Here is a 21,473-nt window from a genome sequence, read left to right as displayed (position 1 = left end):
AAGGACCATCCTTCTTATTCTTTAGGGTGGCCAGGTACTAAAGATAGTTCTGCTTCTTCTTCTTCCCATCCACCTTCTGCTTCTTCTTCTTCCCATCCGCCTTCTGCTTCTTCGCAGACTTCTGTTTCTTTCCAAAATACTTTCTCTTGGAAGAAGTCTGCTCCACAGCAAGAACTGAGCCTTTTAAACCCTTCATGGAAAGCTCAGCCGTAACCAGCATATTCATTAACTCAGCCAAGGTATACTGCATCTTATGCATATGGAAGTTCATGATGAACTGACCATATGCATCGGACAAGGACTGAAGGATCACATCAATCTAAAAATCCTTGTCTAAGATGATATCGAGCTTCTCAAACTCCTCAAGATCCTTGATCATTATCAAACAATGATCTTGGACTAACTTTCAATCACGCATCTTGGCCTTAAAAAGTCTTTGACAGACTTGATACTTGGCCGTGCGACTCTGTTCACCAAACAACTCTTGCAGGTGAGCCAACATTTGGCGGGTAGTCAAAATATTCTCATGTTGGCACTGCAAGTCATCAGACATTGCACCCAACATGTAGTACCTTGCTTTGTTATCATCATCCATTCACTTTTCTAGAGATGCTCTCTGTTCAGCAGTCGGATGTGCTGGCATGGCAGGTGGGTCCTGATCCAAGACATGAGTCAATTTTTTAGAACCCAGAACAATTCTGTAGTTTCTTAACCAGTCCTTGAAATTGGGTCCAGTCAGTCTATGGGTGTCTAGAATTTTGGTCAAGAGGTTTGAGGCAGACATGTTTCCTATAGAGAGTCAAAAGTTTCTAGTTAGATTTTGTAATCAGACTCATCCAATTTGTTTAAGATTTTTATTTTTAAACAAATTAGGCTCCCACTATTTTCTCAGATCCCTACACTCCCTTGATAGAGATGTGAAAATCTCCATGATCAGTGATTTCTAGTGGGTGGTGTGGTCTCACCGACTGGCTCATCACCTCACCTAACAGTTATTGGTGATGGGTCAACCAATGAGTGGACAACTCTTGTCCAATGATTCACTAATCATGGTACACCCAAAACTTGATCTCTAATTCATGAAGCTCACCGTGTTTGGGATATTGCTCCAATCCTTAGTTAAGTCAAACCCACCATTTACACGAACTAGATTCCTTATTGGGTCCCTCACCGTATCTAAAATATTGAGCCCAACCCATCCTCTAATCCGTAGCATCCAATGCCTAATGGACATGGTTGCATCCTCCCGGTGCAACTGAGCCACTCTAACCAGCTGAGAACAATCAACCTCGAGAAGGGCCTGCACATCCACAATGGTGGAAGACCTAGACTTAATATTTTCTTAGGAAGATTTATTTAGATCTCATTAAACTTGACTTGACATAGTCATAACAATTATGACTAACCTAGTGGCATGAGTTAGCTCGAATTGTTAGCCACCTCAAATCAGAACTGGATCGACACATATGGCCAGGTAAGTGAGACCGGTGGGAGGGATATGCCATTAACTCGACAAGAACGCATTCGAGTCGAGTAGCTCCCAATTAAAATCCAGTCGGTCGCATCTGTCCAACTTACCTTAGATACCAAATTGTCGAACCAGAACTAATTGGGTTAGCCTACAATCCAGGCTCTAACCACTGAGCTAAATTAGGTCTTAACTTGATCAAGTCACATCTAAATGTGATTCAACTTTGACCCAGACTTAATCCTATTAGGTTGGTCAATTATTAACTTTCATGATCCCACCTAACCAACTCTTGATTCGATTTGATCAACCGCTAGACCTAATTGAGCTACCCAAGTCCGAACCTAATTTTATGAAAATATCTTAGATCTAAAATTCTCAATTTTAAACATAATTAAATTTCATAAGCTTAATTCATTAATTAAGTTTGGATTCATAAATAAAATATGTAAAATAAATCTTAGGGTTTCAGGCTCTAAGATTTTGCAGAAAAATAAGTTTTGATTTTTGATTAAGGATGAACGTGCGGCACCTCTACACGTCATATGAACACCCCATTGAATGGAAAGAGAGGGTCTTAAAATTTTACTTTATTCTTATGACTAGATGGCCATGAGGAACACTTTAATCAGAAATATAAATTTAACTATAAAACTAGTTAGATCTAAATTAATATATCATATATATAATTTAAGATCTAACTAATATATACTTTGCATACATCTCATGTATCAAAAATCAATCTAATTAATATGCTTTCAGATCTGATACATCACATATAATATCTAAAAAATAAAATTAAAATTGAACTATTTAAAATAAAAACTATTCTAGATAAGTTACTAGAATAATTCTACAGCTAGTCTAAGCATGCAACAGATCAATTTTATGAAATAATTAAAATTTTATTTTCTATTCTTTGATCTAATTATAATAATTATAATATCAAAAAAATAAATAATAAATTATATTTAATTTATATTTTAATCTCATTAAAATATAAAACTTAAGACTATTCATGGATTCAATTAATCCTAGTCTAGTCATGCATCTTATGCATGTTAGATCTTCTTAGATTTAATTTTAAATATTTTGATTTTAGATCCTCTATCACATCTGATGTAACATCTAAAATAATTTAATATCAGATAAATTAAAATTAAAATTAGATCTAAAATAGATTTGAAATAGAGCCAACAACCTGGCTCTGATACCACTTGAAGGGGAAGAAACATTTTCTCTGCGTAGAATCTTCCAGATTTCATCAAATCTGGAGTGGAATAATTAAAAAAAAAATTATCCTATATATTTTAGATCTAATTCTCAAGATCTAATTTCATTATCTGATATTTAAAATCTAAAATTAAATCTAAAACTATGATAAAAGAAAAAATACCTCAAGGGTAATCTGATTACCCTGTAGATGATCTCTGCACAGCCTGAGGTTCTGATGTAGCCACGCAAGTGCCTGGCCTCTACTGATATCCACTTGGGTAAGATCTAGAACATCTTCTCCTCATGAATCTATGCTCCAAAAATTAGATCTAAATCTGATCAGAAAGTACTTCAGAACTCCTTCTGAATTTGGAGCAGTAGCCTGTCGAAGATGTCCTACAGCCTTCTATTCCAGGCGTCACCATGCCTTAGATCTCTGCCAGATGGATGTCCAACTTTTTGGATGTGAAAAGGGGAGGAAGGAGAGCAGGGAGGACATGGAGAAGAGGGTAGGGGGTGGCAGCTATTGGGTTTTGTGCATAAAATTATTTTTTTCCCGAAACCCTAGGTGCAGTAGGGTTTATATAGACCCTGTATGCTGCGCAGTGCCACATCATTCAACCAATCAAAAAATTATAATAAATTTTGGAAAAATTTTGATTGGTGGAGTGATGTCATCTGATCACATCAAATAAGAACCTCACCATCTCTCCTAAGTTGGTGCCAATAATGGATAAGCTCAAATAAGGTGGCACCAAAGAGTCCATGTTTATCAGGACTCTTTGGTTCTATCCATTTGGGGCACCCACTTAAATCCAATTGGACTCATGCCATAATCTGATTATGGCAGTCAATTCAATTGGGTTTAGGCATGTGGATACTCCACAAAAATCTTCCAATAAGCCCTCTTCAGTTTAAGACCCATATATCAACTTTTGACAGATGTCCTAAAATAAAATTGGCAGGTGCTAGGAATTAGCAGGTGTTGTCTTAAATTCAACTCATGAATTAAGACAAGCCTTTTTTAAGCTGGACAAGCTTCATTTAGACTGAGAGAAATCTTCCAAAGGTTCTCTGGATGAGTCAAATCACATTTGGCTCGATAGAGACAGAAAAGATTACACGAGGAGAAAGTTAGGCTCAATCGAGTGCTAGCACGATTTCCTTAAACCTAATTGGATCTTATCCAAATCAATTGGGTTAGCCCAATTGATGACATCCAGACCCTAACCCTTGTTTGTGTGACCCAGTTAGGTTCAATTTTGTATGGTGATGAGACATGTCGTGATCTCATCATCGACATCATCGAAACTCCTTTCGATGGATCAGAACTCTTCTGATTCAGACAATTAGAATGATGGATCATCAATATCATTCTAATTGCTCTCAAAATCTACTAGTGATACCTAGCAGTATATGGTGGCAACCCATCAGAACTGAAGACGAACCTCTCGAAGCAGTTACCTGTGTGATTGAGTTCCTCTATCATGAGTCCCGAATGAATTAGGCTTAAGGTGAACTCGTCAAACCCAACATCAGTCATATGAATTAATCGATCGATCCGAGTCTGATGTGAAACTCCAATGGAAAACTCTTTTCTATTATTTCACTCTGCAATGGCCATGGGCTTAAGGACTCGATCTTTCGATCATCATAGGACTACTCCTCTCATCTACCGAGGTTGATAGATCCCATCTTGGTTCGACCTAGTTCCTACAATGAATATGCTACAGCGAACATACACCTCAGGGTTTCGAATGGCTAGGAGACCGAGTTATAGTGTAGTCAAACTATAACACACTCAAGGTGAACTGTTGATGCACCTCAAGTCAAAGAACTACACACACAACTGCAGCATCGAGCTAGTCATTGACGAGAAGGTAGACTTCTTTATGACTGCTCGAGGTGGTCACGCTTAGTACTCTCGTTCTCAATGAATACCTGTACTCTCACTCCAGTGTCTCCACACCATAGACTCAAGACACATCTATCTTAGGAAAGTAATCATACATCAACCTTCCGGATCAATCACCATCCTCGTGATGATCCTATGGTCAGGAGCTGTTTATGAGTTAGTTATGTAAATTCATGCCTTAAATTTTCAACTCTTGAAAATTTGAATTGACATTCCTACTAACTCAAAGGATGTATCACAGATACAATGTACACAATGTGATAGAAGAATAATCCTTTTATTCATTTATAGTCAAAATTATAAATTTGCCCTTAGATCTGTACAAGAATGTGTCAGCCGATCTGGCATCTAGGGCACACATCTAACAAGCGCCCCTCCCCCTGGCCACTTTTGTTTATATCAGGAAGCCTTCTGCATCGGGCTTCGACTTTCACTCCCACCTTTTGTTGTTGCTCTTTTTTGCTTTTTAAATATTTCTCTAGTTTCTGTAGCACCGAACTCCTTTAGGTTTCTGATAGGATTTCTTTCCCTCTGTCGTTTAGCTGAAGTTCAGCCAACTCTTCCCTTGTTTAAAAGCTTTTATACCTTTAAGCGTCACCCTTCGGCAAAAGACTAGTGGTACTTCTATTCCCAGTTCAGTAGAAAGGGATTGCTGAAAGGTGCCCCTTCTTCTATCCACAACTGGAAGGAGAGGTACTTCTACGTCCGATGCCCGACCTTGATGCTGGGGTTGCCCCCCTGGGGCTCCCTGAGGGACTCCATCCGTCGGGCTTCTAGCCTGGGAAAGGATGATCTTGAAGCCTCCAATAAACTTAAGACTTATCCAGCTCCTCTCCTCCCCGACCTTCTGAAGTAGCAACTTTTATTCAATGTCGGCCTGAGCCCTCTCGACCCTGTCGGTATTTTTTCTTTCTCAAGTCATTCGCTGCTTCCTCTTTCTCTTATTCTGTTTCTAAGCTGTGTCGATCTTTTTTCATTGCAGACATGGACACAGATGCAGCTCAGATACTAGCCAAGGGTCTTAAGGCCCACAAGAGGAAAGGCACCGCAACTTCTGGGTCGGCGAAGAAGGCGAGGGTAGAGGAGACAAGCTCGGCCGTGCTTGCCCAGGTGGCCGTTATCGTTGATGCCCCCACCGACGTTGAGCCCACAGTCCCCCGAGCTTCTTCAAGAAGCCCTCTGGCCGAGGTTCCCACTCCAGAGTCTCATCCCGAGGAGGCACCGGGGGCCGAAAGAAAGAGAAGGAAGAAGATGGTGGTCCGCAAGATCAGCAGCAGCAGGGCTAGCATCGAAAGGTCCAACGACTCTGAAAAGGATCCGAGGGAGAAACCCTTCAACAATAGGGATTTAATAAAAAGGTTGGTCGATGGGTGCATTTTGCCTGAGATCGTCCATAGGATCGTCCATGCCGATCCTGAACAACGGGTTTGGGACTCTCTAGGGTCCTTTCTTGAGGTAGACCGATTTACTTTTTTCTTCCTTTCGCTTCTTTACTTAGTTCATTCCTTAGCTTTCATATTGACTTCCTGACCGCTTTTGCAGATTGGACACCAGCTCATCGCCAACATCGAGGTGATGAAAAATATAAAGAAGAAAGTAGCCCAGGCAGAGGAAGGTCGTCAGGCTGAGGCTGCCCATCTTAAAGAGAAGGTCACTGAAGTCACGAGTCTCCAAGAGGCACTCCAGAAGGAGAAACAAACTTCGACGAATCTGAAGGCTACTTTGGAGGAGGAAAGAAGGAAGGCAGAGGGTAAGATCTCCAAGCTGAAGGAGTAGATCTCGACCCTAGTCTCGGAGGCAAGAGCCCAAGCAGTGGAGGAGTTCAAGACCTCTTCCGAGATGAGGAATCTGAATATCAAGTTCGGCCAGGCCGCCTTTATCAAAGGCTTCAAGCTTTGCCAGGAGAAGGTGGTCGAAAAGTTTCTCGAACTCGACCTCAGCTTCCTGGATGAAGTGTCCGATGATGAAGCTGGACCTTCCGAAGCTGCTGTCGGTCTCCCTCCAGTCGGGACCTCTTCAACTGTCGCAGCTACCGTGACCGACCTTCCGGAGGTGCCGAGCTCCTCCACTTCTGCTCCAGAGGTCTGAGACCTCTAATTTTACACTTTTCTTTTGTTACAACTTTTTTTCTCTTTCTCTTGTACTTAAGAATTATTCAATCAATGAAATCGGATTTCTCTTTATAGGGAGCTCCTTTTTCTCTTTCTACTTCCTTTTTCCTCCTTTTTTTTTTCTTGCAATGATTTGCATTGTGATGCTCTTGTTTTCCGACAACAGTACCCTATCGAAGCTCTTTCCCTACCACAAGGAATTCCTTTGAAGTTTATGATCCAGGATCTTAGAAGAGAAGTTCGTCACCTAACGAAGAAATCAAAGAAGATGGACGACGAACTTAACAGGCTGAGGAAGAGCCATTCGGAAGCCACCGTGGAGATTACTCACCTTCGAAACCTCCACAAAAGGAACTTCATGGACTACAGTCGGAAGAAGGCCAACTTCAAGAAGGAGCTCAAGGAACACCAGAAACACGCCAGCGACTGATCTTGGACTCAGGCCTCCAAGATCAGCTCCCTCGAGGTCGAGTTGGCGGCCGCACGGGAGAAGATCTGCCAATTGGAAGGGAACTCATTCTGGCTTCCAACTCAGGCTGACCACGGCTGGGACTGGTCGAAGAAATTCTCCAACCTCCAGAAGGAGCAACAGGATGTCGAGATGAATTATAACACTGACCGAGTCGGCTGGTGTGAGCAAATAGACAACTACAGAAGGAGGCTCAAGATGACGACCGATGAGGTTGCTCGCCTTCAGAAGAAGTTGTCCGAAAGAGCCCAGGCCATTTCGGTTTAAGGCTCCAACGAGCTCCGATCCTTGAAGGAGACCATGGAAGAACTGTCCGTAGCCCTTGGGAAGGAGAAGGCCGAACTACAGTGGCTGAAAATTCAGCTAGCCTATGAGCAGCAAGCGGTCAAGGATGCAGAAGTAGAGTTTGAAGTTCTGAAGAAGAGGCTTCAGAAATCGGAGGGCGAAAGCTGACGATTTTATCAAATATTTTGAGAGATGCTGCTAAGAAAGAAGAAACTGGAAGAAGAAGTTGAGAACTTAGAGCAATCCCTGATAATAGTTGGAACTGAGAATTCGAAGTCTGAAGAAGTCGAGCTTCCTTAGAGCTTCTTTTACCTTTTGTTCCATGTATTATTTTCTTTCACTATTGTTTTTTTTTTTTGGGCCTTCAAAGGCCTTTGTAATGCTCTCTTTACTAATGAAATGAAAAGAAATTTCTCATTACCTTGTCTATTCTTGCTCTGAGTTATCGTTTACCGAGCTTCTCTTGTCTTTTATTTTATTCAATGTCGATGTTGTTTGAAGGTTCCTGATCATCGCTGCGTTGATTCGCCCTTTTTGTTCATGACCGAAGATTTTTTCGAGGCCATTCGAATTTGACGCTTTCTCCCGATGTTCGAGTTTAGGGCCCGAACTTCTCGTTACTTTGAGAAAGTCTATTTTTTCTTGGTAGTGCTGGGTTCCCCCTTAGAGATTGAGGATTTTTGACAAAAATTTTCTCTCTCGTTGAGACGAGGTCCCTTGTGTCTCTTATCTCTGGCGTAGCTCATCGCTTTTCCTTTTTCTCTCCATTTTTTTTTTTTTGGGTGAGGGTTTTTCCTCTGCTCCTAATGGGGTTGTAGGGGTATAGAAGAACCGTTGAGGAGGCTTTTTTCCTTATCCGATCTTAAACGATCAAGTCTTCATTTGTGTCAGGATGAGGTTCTCCTCCTGTTTCCGACACAGTCAATTTCAGCTCATGTTAGGATGAGATTTTTTTTCTATTCCTAACAGGGCTGTGGGGGCACATAAGGGTCATTACGAGGACCTGTCCCTCCATCCGGTCTCATAATAATCGGATCTTCGACTTTGCTCATGTTAGGATGAGGTTCTCCTCCTGTTCCTAATATGGCTGTGGGGGTGCATAAGGGCCATTGCGAGGGCCTCTCCCCCCATCCGGTCTCTTAATAATCAGGTCTTCGACTTTGCTCATACTAGGATGAGGTTCTCCTCCTGTTCCTAACATGGCTATAGGGACACATAAGGACTGTTGCGAGGGCCTCTCCCCCCATCCGGTCTCTAAATAACCGGGTCTTCGACTTTGCTCATGTTAGGATGAGGTTCTCCTCTTGTTCCTAACATGGCTGTGGGGGTGCATAAGGACCGTTGTGAGGGCCTCTCCCCCCATCTGGTCTCTAAATAATCAGATCTTCGTTTGTATCGGGATGAGGTTCTCCTCTTGTTCCTGACATGCTTAGCTTCGATTGTCTGAAAAAGCTACTTCCTATCGTTATAAGCTCATGCCAAAAAAAAATATATGTGAATATGAAACTTTTATTTAAGACAAAGTTATCAGTAATACATTCATAATTTTTTTGAATTCCATGATCGTGGAAGATCCGCTCCTCCGAGCTCTTTTAGATAGTATGTTTCAGATCGGACTACCTCCCTAACTTCATACGGGCCTTCCTAGTTTGGGGCAAGTTTCCCTTGATTCTGAGGTTGTGAAATAATGGCTCGCTGAAGTACTAAGTCCTCTGCTCTAAAGGCTTTGCTCTTGATCTGAGAGTTGTAGTAGCGAGCTGCTTTCTGCTTGTAGGCTGCCATCCAAACTTGAGCTGTCTCTCACTTTTCTTCTAGCAAGTCAAGGTTGGCCTTGAGATCTTGTGAGTTGCGCTGCTCGTCGAATGCCATGACTCGTACCAATGGAAGCTTGAGTTCAATCAGGATAACGACTTCTGTTCCGAAGGCTAAGGCAAAGGGGGTCTCCCCCATAGGCAATCTTTGGGTAGTTCGATATGCCCATAACACATGATAAAGCTCGTCTGTCCAAGTTTCCTTTGCTTTTTCAAGTCTCACCTTGATTCCTTGCAACAGAGTCCTGTTAGTAACCTCGGCTTCGCCGTTTGCCTCCGGATAGGCTACTGACGTGAAGTTATGAGAGATGTTTAAGTCTTCACAAAATTCAGCAAACCTTGCTCTAGCAAATTGCCACCCATTATCAGTAATGAAAGTTTTAGATAAGCCAAACCTACAAACGATTGACTTCCAAACGAAGTTCTACACTTTAGCTTCTGTGATTTTCGCCAAAGGTTCGATTTCGACCCACTTGGTGAAGTAGTCAATTGCCACCAGGAGGAACTTTCGCTACCCGGACACCATGGGAAAAGGTCCAAGGATATCTATCCTCCATTATGCAAACGGTCATGGGGCACTCAAAGGTGTAAGTTCGGAGGTGGACTGTCTTTGGATATTCGCATATCTCTGACACCGATCATATTTTCTGACATATTCAATGGAGTCGTGGTACATTGTAGGCCAGTAATAACCTTATCGGAGTAGTTTGTGGGATAAAGATCTGGCCCCCAGGTGACTTTCGTGGACTCCTTCATGTACCTCCCACAAGGTAAAGTCGGCTTTAGAAGGTCGGAGATATTTCAGGAGGGGCAAAGAGTATGACCTCTTGTACAGCTTGCCCTCATAAAGGATATATTGAGAGGCTTGATTTCTAAGCTTCCGAGCTTCTTTTGCATCATGAGGAAGAACCCCATCTTTGAGGTATGCAACCAGTGGGTCAATCCAGCTGGGTTCATGGCTGATCTTCATTACAAACTGCAGTTCTTTCATACTTGGATATTTCAGAACTTTGAAGAGAACTTCCTTGGGTAGTTCAGACAGAGCCAGTGTAGCCAACTTGGAGAGAAGATCGGTCTTGATATTTTCTGCCTTTGGAATCTGCTTGATGTCAAAGCTGCCAAAGGCAGGGATGATCTCTTTTACCTTTTTGAGATACTTGGCCATACTGTCCTCTCGAGCTTCATAATTTTTACTGACTTGTCCCACCATCAATTGGGAGTCACTGTAGACTTGGAGCCGATCTACTTCTAATTCTTTGGCGATCTTCAGTCCTGCAATCAGAGCTTCATATTCTGCTCCATTATTTATCGCAGAAAATTCGAAGCGTAGCACGTACTCCACGATAATTCTTTTCAGATTGACCAAGATCAGGCCCGCGCCCGTGCCTGACATGTTGGAGGAACCGTCCACATAGAGGGCCCAAAAACCATCAGGGAGATCGGTTCTTTCCTCAGGGGAGTTCGGCTGGAGCTTGGGTTATCAACTTCACCTCGTTCAAGTTCGGCTTCTTCCGAGATAGTGCATTCCACTATGAAGTCTGCTAATATCTGGGCTTTTACGTCGGCCAAGGCCGATAGTTGATGTCAAATTTTATAAGCTCGATCGATCATTTTGCTATCTTTTCGAAAGCATTTGCCGATGTAGAACTGCCTTAATCGGCTGGTCGGTGAGCAGTGTTATGGTGTGCCCTTGAAAGTAAGGTCGAAGCCTTCGAGCTGTAATCAACAGGATGTAAGTTAGTTTCTCTAACTTAGTGTACCTGGTTTCAGTGTCTCTCAATACTCGACTTATGTAGTAGATCGGCCGTTGAATTTTTGCTTCTTCCTTAACTAGAACTGCTGCGAGAGCCACAGGAGAGACCGTCAGGTATAGGAACAACTCCTTTCCAGGTTCGGGCTTTGCCAATAGTGGAGGTGAGCCGAGGTAGTTCTTCAATTCTTTGAATGCTCACTGTCATTCAATGGTCCAACAGAAGTTCTTCGACTGCTTGAGAGTCTGAAAGAAAGGTAGGCACCGTTCGGCCGACCTTGAGATGAAGCGATTCAGAGCTGCTACTCTCCTAGTAAGGCGCTGAACTTCCTTTATTGACTTCGGGGTGATCATTTCCTAGATGGCATGAATTTTTTTTGGATTTGCTTCGATCTTGTGCCCCGATACCATAAAGCCTAAGAATTTTTCTAAGGTTACCCTAAAAGTGCACTTGGTTGGGTTCAGCTTCATCTTGTATTTTCGGAGGGCGCTGAAGGTCTCCTCAAGATTGGTGATGTGGTTCATTGAGGATTTATATTTTACAAGCATGTCATCCACGTAGACCTCTATGTTGCAGTCGATATGCTCTTTGAAGATCTTGTTCACTAGCCGTTGATAGGTCGCCCCTGCATTTTTTAGGCCAAAAGGCATGACCCTATAACAGTAAAGACCACAGTCAATGATAAAAGCGTCTTTTCTTCATCCTCTGGTGCCATCCTAATTTGATTGTAGCCGGAGAATGCATCCATGAAAGTGAGAAGCTCGTGGCTCGAGGTTGCATCCACTAATTGGTCAATTCTGGACAAAGGATAACTGTCCTTTGGGCAGGCTTTGATCAGCTTTTTGAAGTCTATACACATCCTCCACTTGCTATTCGCCTTCTTGATGAGAACCACATTGAAGACCCAGTTTGGATAGTTGACTTCTCTGATGAACCCAGCTTTCAGAAGTTTATCAACTTCCTCAGCTATTGCCTTTTGCCTTTTCGATGCATGATCTCGAATTTTTTTCTTCATCGGTCGATGTTTGGGATCAACAGCTAGACGGTGTTCCATGACTTCCACGTCAATCCCCAACATATCCGTCGGAACCCAAACGAAAATATCCACATTCTTTTGTAGAAAATTGATGAGCTATGTTCGTACCTCTTCTCCCAGGTTGGAGCCGATCTTTACCACATGTTCTTCATTCCCATCGTTCAAAGGAATTGAGATAGGATCTTCAATTGGCTCACCCCGTTCTTCAGCAAGGTCATCGTGGGTGTCTAATCCATCAACTGGACAAGGGTCAGACTGACCATTTCTTTGTAAGGCTATGTTATAGTAGTGTCTTGCCAGGACTTGATCTCCTCTGACCTCTCCGACCCCTTGGCTAGTAGGAAATTTCAATTTCAAATGGTAGGTCGATACCACAGCTCGGAGGGCGTTGAGGCCAGGTCGGCCGAGTATTGCGTTGTAGGCAGACGGCACCCTTACAATCAGGAAATTCACTTGCGCTTTAGATTGTTTCGGGCACCGACTTGCAACTATGGTCAAAGTTATTACTCCTTCCACTGGCACAGCATCGCCAGTGAACCCTACCAATGGGGAGCTTATCGGCCATAATCGATCATCCAGAATGGATATTTTTGAGAATGCATTATAAAATAAAATATCGATCGAGCTTCCACTATCAACAAAAATGTGGTGTACATAATAGTCAGCAATATTTAAAGAAACTACAACCACATCATTATGGGGGAATTGAATCTCCTAGGCATCTTCTTCAGTAAAGGTTATAGATTCTTCAGTCCTCTACCACTTGGGAGGTTCAGCCGATCCACTGGCTGCTCCCCACCGGGGTCCTCTAGAGATGGTGTTGATGATCTCGATTGGGGGCCAATCTTTAGGCTGTTCTTCCCTCCTTGGCGGCTCTGGTTGTGGTAGGGCCCTCAGCCGATCTTCTCTACATTCAGGCCGGCGTAGGATGAATCTATTGAGCCGACCCCATCTGATGAGCTCTTCGATCTCGTCTTGGAACTGAATACACTCCTCTGTGTCGTGGCCATGGTCACGATGATAGAGGCAGAACATGTTAGGGTTGCACTTCTCGAGGTGTGTGCGCATCTTTTTCGGCCTTGGCAGCTGCTCCCTGATCTTCATTAGCACTTAAGTTTTTGGAGTATTAAGAGGGGTGTAGCTGTGGAATCTTCCTGGGGGAGAGCTCCGCCAAACTCTATGGTTTGGACTTCTCTACCTATGAGCTCGGGGGGGAGTTCGGATATGCTTGTGTCTGGGGGGAGTTCGAGAACATCGCCGAGCTTCACTCGACCCTTTTCAGCTGCGGGCTTGCTAGAGTCACCAGCCTGCTGCTCCTGCATGGCCTCCTCATCCTTCAGCTTGAAGGCTTCCTCTACTCGAGCATATCCTTCAGCCCGAGCCAGCAAATCAGCGAAGTCCCTAGGATACTTCTTTTTCAAGGAAAATAGAAGGTCATTCTTTTGAAGACCGCTCTTCAGGGTGGCTATTGCAACTGATTGGTCCAAGTTTCGGATCTCCAATGCGGCGGTGTTAAAATGATTGACATAAGTTCAGATGGATTCTCCCTCCCTCTGCTTGATGTTGATGAGGGACTCCAAACCTCTCTGGAGACGTCGGCTGCTAACAAAATGAGCTGCAAACTGGTGGCTCATTTGATCAAAAGAGAAGATAGTACCCGACTTCAGTGTCGAGTACCAATTTCTTGCTGCTCCCTTTAAGGTAGATGGGAAAGCTCGGCACATGATGGCGTCTGGTGTGCCATGGAGCAGCATCATTATCCGAAAGGCCTCCAGATGGTCAACCGGATCCAAGGTCCCATCGTAGCTCTCAAATTAGGGGAGCTTGAAGTTCGGTGGGGTCGGTTCCTGCATAATCCTTTGAGAAAAATGAGGGTAAGTAGAGGGAGCATGGCGGAGCTCTTCGATCTGCCGGTTCATCTCTTGAAACCTTTGATCCAGAAGATCCTCTCGATCATGAATCTCGAGGATCTTCTAGCAGAACGAAGGTAGAGACCCTCCAGGGGTGGAATCATGATCAGACAGAGGGCTCTCTGTCTTCTACTTCCCCTTTCTGGGGGATACAGGGTGACTGGCCCAAGTGGGTCACCCGATCGTCAGATTCTGAAACTCCAACGATGCTCTTTCCAGCCGCACAGATGCCTGCAGCTGCTGCTGCATGGCCTGCACCACTTCGGTGAGGCCCCTGACCTTCTGAACCAACAGGTTGAACTGCTCCATACTGACTGTCATTGGTAGAGGGGAGGAGCCTGGAAAGCTGGAGACGAGGCCGGAGCTGGCGGATCTTACTGAGATCTAGCCATGGAGGCCGTAGATCGCCCGGTGGTTGCCTTTCGGGAAGGCATCAGGTTGGGATCTGGCCGGAGAAGAAGAAGAAGATGTCGAAGAAGATGATCGAAGACAATCCCGTTGAGTACTTCTTTAAGAACAAGGGTCCTGTGAAGACACAGGCCCTTCCTCTAGCACCATTTCTGTAGGTGCAAAATTCTGTCGATGCCGAAGAAGCTGGAGTTGAGAGGATCACGGCCACCATTGGGACCTGCAAGGAAAGTCTAAACTGAAGTTGGGGGTGCTCCGGCAAGACCCTCTGATGCTCAAGTCAGCACTCTGCTTTAATAGAAATGGAGCACTCGAATGGGATTTTAGTAGAGTTTAGAGATAGTGCCTAAAGCTTCAAGGAGAACGTATCTGGGGGGTCTCTTTTATAGACTGGAGAGCGTAATCGATTAATAGCGACGTCCGTAACTACCTGGTAGTGGGCCGTTCGGGGCCACGTGGAGTTTGTTATGGAGAGTAGTGGTATCCGTTGTCGCGACTTGTCGGAGAGTGGTGGGGCCACGTGGAGTTTGTTACAGAGAGTGGAGTGGTGTTCGTTGTCACGACTTGCCGAAGAGTGGTGGGGCCACATGGAGTTTGTTACAGAGAGTGGAGTGGTGTCCGTTGTCGTGACTTGTTGGGGAGTTCGGATCGGATGGCTGAAGCTCGATTGGGATGTCTCATGGAGCCGAATAGCTCTCTGTCTCAGTAATCTAAGAGAAGCTCGAATATTTTCGAGGTTGCTGATGGATTAACTGTTGTTGGGTGCCTTAGGCATTGATGCTGCAGACGGAAGTCATCTGCTGTAGAAGCCCGGACGGAAACTTTCTTTTGGAGAAATCTGGCTGGAGTCCGATTGCTAGAGAAGTCCGTCTGGAATTTGTCTGATGTAGAAGCTTGTCTGAAGACTGTCTGCTGGGGAGGTCCGGTTGCATAAGAAATTCGACAGAAGGTTGATCGATAGTAGAATTCAGAAGGCGTTGTAGAAGTTCGTCCGATGGAGGAGTCTGGAGGACACTATGGAAGGTCGAATGCTGGAGGGGTCTGGAGAGAATTTGTTCGTTGGAGGGGTCTGGTTGGCACTGTTGAAGTCCGATTGGTGCTATTTAAGGTTGATGGCTGGACAGATACGGAAGACACCGGAGACAGTCAGTCACTGTAGAAATCCGACTGCTGGAGCCTGTCCATTATAGAAGTTCGTCTGGAATCCGATTCTATTGTAGAAGTTTGAATGGAGTCTGATTCTTGTAGGAGTTTGGAAGGAGGCCGCTTACTGTAGAAGCTCGGATGGAGACCGATTGTCGTGGAAGCTCGAATGAAAACTGCTTATTGTAGAAGCTCGAACGAAGTCCACTTACTATAGAAACTCGGATGAAGTTCGAAAGACGGTCGATCACTGTGGAAACTTGGATGGAATATGGTTACTGTAAAAGTCCTACTGCTGGAGAAGCCTGGACATTGATGAAGTCTTGAAGAGGCTTGGAGTAAAGTCGATCGTGATAGGAGGAAGTCTAGAAGAGATTTGGAGAGTAGTCTATCACTGTAGAAAATCGACTGATAGTGAAGCCCAGAGAGCATTTGGAGCAGTCCAATAGATGACTAAAGGAGCTCATTATCTAAGAAGTTCGGAGGGTATGATAGGAGTTCGTTCGTTGGAGGAATCTGGAGGACACTATGGAAGGTCAACTGCTGGAGGAGTTCGGATGGTACTATGGAAGCTCAGATGGTTGGAGGAGTTCAGAAAGACACCGCACAAGGTCGGAAGCCGGAAGAGTCCTGGGAGGGTTGGCCTCTTATGAACATCAGCTGGGGTTATTTTATACCCAATAGAATCTAAGGAACCAAATCAATCAGAACTAATCCTAACACAACCTCTTGCACCTCGTAGATTGACTAGGGTTTCCTATCCTCCTAAAAGGTACTTAGGTACCATACAAGAGGATGTAGAAAAAATGTTCCACATCGGAAATGGAGTTCATGGTGATGATCCCAAGACCTATGACAAGGCGATATCAGATATCGACTCTGAGAAATGGTTAGAGGCAATGAGATTAGAAATTGACTCGCTGCACTCAAACCAAATCCGGACCTTGGTAGATCCACCTGAAGGTGTTGTACCTATTGGGTGTAAATGGATCTTCAAGAGAAAGATAGGTGCAGATGGGAATGTGGAGACATTCAAGGCTAGGCTCGTAGCAAAAGGTTATAGTGAGCGCGAAGGCATTGACTATCAGGATACATTCTCGCCTGTAGCCATGCTAAAATTTATCTGCACATTGCTTGCTGTTGTAGCCTATTTCGATTATGAAATATGATAGATGGACGTGAAAATAGTGTTCTTAAATGGACATCTTGAGGAAGATATCTATATGTAGGAACCAGATCTAGGATTTCAGGGTTAGATCTTGAAACTTTTTCAAGATCATACAGCGGAAGACTAAAATAAATCAAAATTTATTTTCTAAGATCAGAAAATCCCTAGATCTAAGATCCTATTACATGATTATTACATAGCATTAAATCAAAAATTAAAATATATATAAATATAGTATGAACTACATGTTGATCATATCAACATGTTTCTATACTAGCTACATCTAATGTATGTATTAAATAATAGATCAGATCTATTACCTTGCAAGTTAGACGCTCTAACCTCGTTGATCCGGGCTTAAGGATGATGTTGCAAGCCGCACACGTGTCCGGCCTCTAGGAGTCGTCCACACGAGCCCACGAATCTCGATCAGAAGTCCTGCTTCAGGAAATCAGCACAGTATGCTAGTACTGCGCTGATCCTTCTTTGATGGTTGATCAGGTGCCTCCTTCTTCTTGATTTGGACTCTTCCAAAGATGAAAAGTAGAAGGAGGAGTTTCAGATCTGAGATGCTCTCAAGAAACTCAAGATGGAAGGAGGAAAGATATGAAAATAAAAACCCTAGAAGAAGACCCTCTTCTTCTTCACGTTTTTCTCTCTAGACACCCAAACTTGCATCTTTTATATCTCTACGACCCAAAGGTATTTCTCTCTGATTTTTGGAAGGAAGAAAGGTCTCTCAAATATCTATCTCTCTTTAAAATTTTACAAAGAAACTCATCTTATATAGAGAGATATGATAGAGTCCTTGTCTAGGTCAAACACCTAGTCAAGGCTTATCCAAACATGGCAAGTAAAGGGACGCCCAACTCTTGAGCACCTCCTTCATATTTCCATGGATGGATCAATAGAAAAGGGTGCACAATGTAAACCCTAAAAGCCACAAAAATTCCAAAAAAAATTTGGATAAATTCGGTGCAAAATTGAAAGAGTTTTGGATTTCTAAAACTCTATCTCATAGAATTCGAAATCCAAACTTATTCCTTTTAGATTTGATCCAAATCACCTTCCATGTAAGAAAGAAGAGAGGAGACCTTTTGTGAACGTGGGAGAGATCTGGGAGAGGGTTTTTGTCACACAAAATAAGTGGAGATTGGCGTTGAATAAGAGAGAGGGCGTGGAGAAGGTTTATGTGGCGCAAGGTGGAATCCTAGTCCTACTAGGATTCTATCTCATAACTTGTTTTAATTTGGTTTTCCAAACCAAATCAAATCAAAATTAGATCAACCCAATTAAAATAGGTCTTAACCTAATTAAGAACCTAATTTAATCAGATTAAATTAGATTTAAATTTGATTTAATTTTCTAATCAAATTAGAAATTAGATTGACCCAAGTCCTAGTTGAACTAGGAGTAGTTTTTCCTTGCACTTGGCTTATCCAATAAACCAATTGGACTTGATCCAATCAAGTCCAAACCAAATCTAATTAAATCATATTTAATTAGACTTAATCTCAGCCCATTGGCTTAATCAAATTAAGCTAATTAGCAATCAAATTGCTAATCGATCCTCCTGCAACACTTGCACTGGGTTAAATGTCAATCGTATTGATTATTTAACCCTATAATGATTCTTAATCGTTGATCAACCATCCGATCGGATCATGAACCCTAATGTGTGTGACCTCATAGGTCCGAACCTAAGCCGGTAGCATAGAAATAAATTCCTATACCAATCGAAGTGACCATCTAGCAATGGTACCCGACGTCCGGATAGGTCGAATATGTAGAACAACATCCTTAGAACCCATGCGGATATAGTTTTCATATAATTCATCCCCTTGACCAAAATGATCATAGGACACCCCAGAGCTCAACTGTCAACTCTGATCAGGTTGTCCACATTGTATTTCAAAATATCAAATCCATCTGATGGATTACCCTGGCCAAGGTTTTGCTAAATTGAAATACAGCGACTCATTCTTCTCCAACTCTTGGAGTGGTCAATCCCATCTCGATCACACTCTGACTTCGCAAGTACTTGACTGTGCCCAGAAGCCTTCCATCCCTGAATTAGAAATTCAGTTAGTCCAGTACCAAAGCACAGTGAGTTGCTTGCAAGTCACTGAGGTGATCTCAAGTCTAAGGGACACTTATACCTATATCCCATTAGAGACATTCTCGACAGCAGAATGCTCTGGAGTTGGTCACGTTCAATGATGATGTACCCTTACATCTCACCTGTATGCCATACCAGTGTCTCTACACTCCTTGGTTAAGAGGACAACCAACCCATATGGCCTACAGCGACCTATGCTCGATAGAAGCTGTCGTCCTTATTAACAGCCTATCATTTGGTCGTGAACAGTTTTAAGGACTAATCGATAAATCCTCTCTTTATCGAACTTAAATAGTCCTAAGGACTTCATCATAACAACGGAGTTCATTAGAAGATGAAAGCTTATGATGAAAATGCCAAATATATTTTATTTATTAACAAATCAATTACAATACTTGGTTGCTCAACCGTCAACAGCTTGACGATTGGCTTTTTGAGACACATTTCCCAACAACTCCCACTTGTCCTAAAGCCACTCGGCACAGTATCTAATATCCATCTTCGACTTGTGGTTGTCGAACTCCTTTATTGTCAGGGCTCTAGTGAAGGGGTCGGCTAGGTTCTCCTTTCAGTCGATCTTCTGAAGGTCGACGTCACCTCGATCCACGATCTCTCAGACCAGGTGGAAGCGATGCAAGATGTGCTTCATCCGCTGATGTGCTTTGGGTTCCTTCACCTGAGCTATGGTACCAGTGCTGTCGCAGTAGAGCAGGACTGGACCATCGAAGGAGGATGCTATTCCGAGCTCATTGATGAATTTCCTCAGCCACACAGCTTCCTTCGCGGCATCCGATGCTGCGATGTACTCCGCTTCACAAACAGAGTCCGCCACAGTATGCTGCTTGGAACTCTTCCAGCAAATGGCTCCACCATTCAGAGTAAAGATATAACCCGACACACTCCTGCTATCATCATGGTCAGATTGAAAGCTGGAGTCTGTGAACCCCACAAGTTTCAGATCTGACTCACCATAAACCAACCATTGGTCCTTAGTATTTCTCAAATACTTAAGGATGGCTTTAACCACTTTTCAGTGGTTTTCTCCAAGATCAGATTGGTATCTACTCACTACTCCTAGTGAGTATGCCACATCTGGTCTTGTACATGTCATGGCGTACATGATAGATCCCACGGCTGAAGCATATGGGACTCTACTCATATGCTCTCTCTCTTCAGGAGTTGTCGGACAATCCTTCTTAGAAAGAGAAATTCCTTGGCCTATCGGTAGATAGCCTTTCTTGGAATTCTCCATGCTGAACCTCTTCAACACAGTGTCTATGTACATGGACTGGGATAACCCAAGCATCCTTTTAGATCTATCCCTATAGATCTTCATCCCTAGGATGTAGGATGCTTCACCCAAGTCCTTCATGGAGAACTGTGATGACAACCAAACTTTTATTCCCTGTAGTGCGGGGATGTCATTCTCGATTAAGAGAATGTCATCCATGTACAAGACAAGGAATACCACAACTGGACCATTTTCCCATTTATGGATGCAGGGCTCTTCTCCATTCTTAATGAAGCCATACGTTTTGATCACCTTATCAAAACGCATGTTCCAACTCCGAGAAGCTTGCTTCAATCCATATATGGATCTCTGAAGCTTGCACACCTTGGACTCATCTGTGGATGTAAACCCTTCAGGTTGTATCATATACACCTCTTCAGTCAGCTCTCCATTCAGGAAAGCTATCTTTACATCCATCTGCCAGATCTCATAATCCAGATGGGCAGCTATTGCAAGTATTATCCGAATAGATTTGAGCATTGCCATAGGGGAAAATATCTCGTCATAGTCAATACCATAACGTTGACGATACCCCTTGGCAACCAGATGGGCTTTATAGGTCTCCACCTTTCCGTCTGCGCCCCTCTTCCTTTTGAAGACCCATTTACACCCAATGGGTTTAACCCCTTCAGGTGGGTCAACCAATGTCCATACATCGTTGACCTTCATGGACTCCATTTTGGATTTCATGGCTTCAAGCCATTTCTCGGAATCAGGTCTCTGCATAGCATCCATATAGGTGATCGGATCCTCATTATTCTCATCAAGTTCGATGGGATCACCGTCCCGGATCAAGAAACCGTAGTATCTGTCCAGCTGACGCGGTACTCTATCGGATCGCCTTAATGGTACAGGTATATTGGGCTCCGGATCTGATCTAATCATATCCGACTTAGGTTCAGCTATTGGTGTCGGTCCTTCTACCTATTGAACTTCATCAAATTCAACCTTAGAGGCAACGGTTCCTTCACCAAGGAACTCCTTTTCTAAAAAGATTGTCTTAAGGTTGATGAACATCTTTTGTTCATCAGCATGGTAGAAAAAATATCCTTTTGTCTCTTTGGGGTACCCTATGAATGAGCATTTGTCAGACCTAGGTCCAAGTTTGTCTATGACTAATCGTTTGACATAGGCCGGGCACCCCCAGACCCTAAGGTGTGAAAGTACTGGCTTACGCCCTGTCCATATCTCATATGAAGTCTTAATTACAGACTTACTTGGAATCCTATTTAACAGATAACAGGCCGATTCGAGTGCATATCCCCAAAAGGATATCAGCAAGCTAGCAAAAACCCATCATGGATCAGACCATGTCTAACAAAGTCCGATTCCTCCTTTCAAACACACCATTATGCTGTGGTGTTCCTGGAGGA

This window comes from Elaeis guineensis, chromosome 5 (assembly GCF_000442705.2).
Source record: "Elaeis guineensis isolate ETL-2024a chromosome 5, EG11, whole genome shotgun sequence".
In the NCBI taxonomy this organism is placed as follows: domain Eukaryota; kingdom Viridiplantae; phylum Streptophyta; class Magnoliopsida; order Arecales; family Arecaceae; genus Elaeis; species Elaeis guineensis.
The sequence above is the reverse complement of the archived record's forward strand: the minus strand, read 5'-3'. Positions refer to the sequence as shown.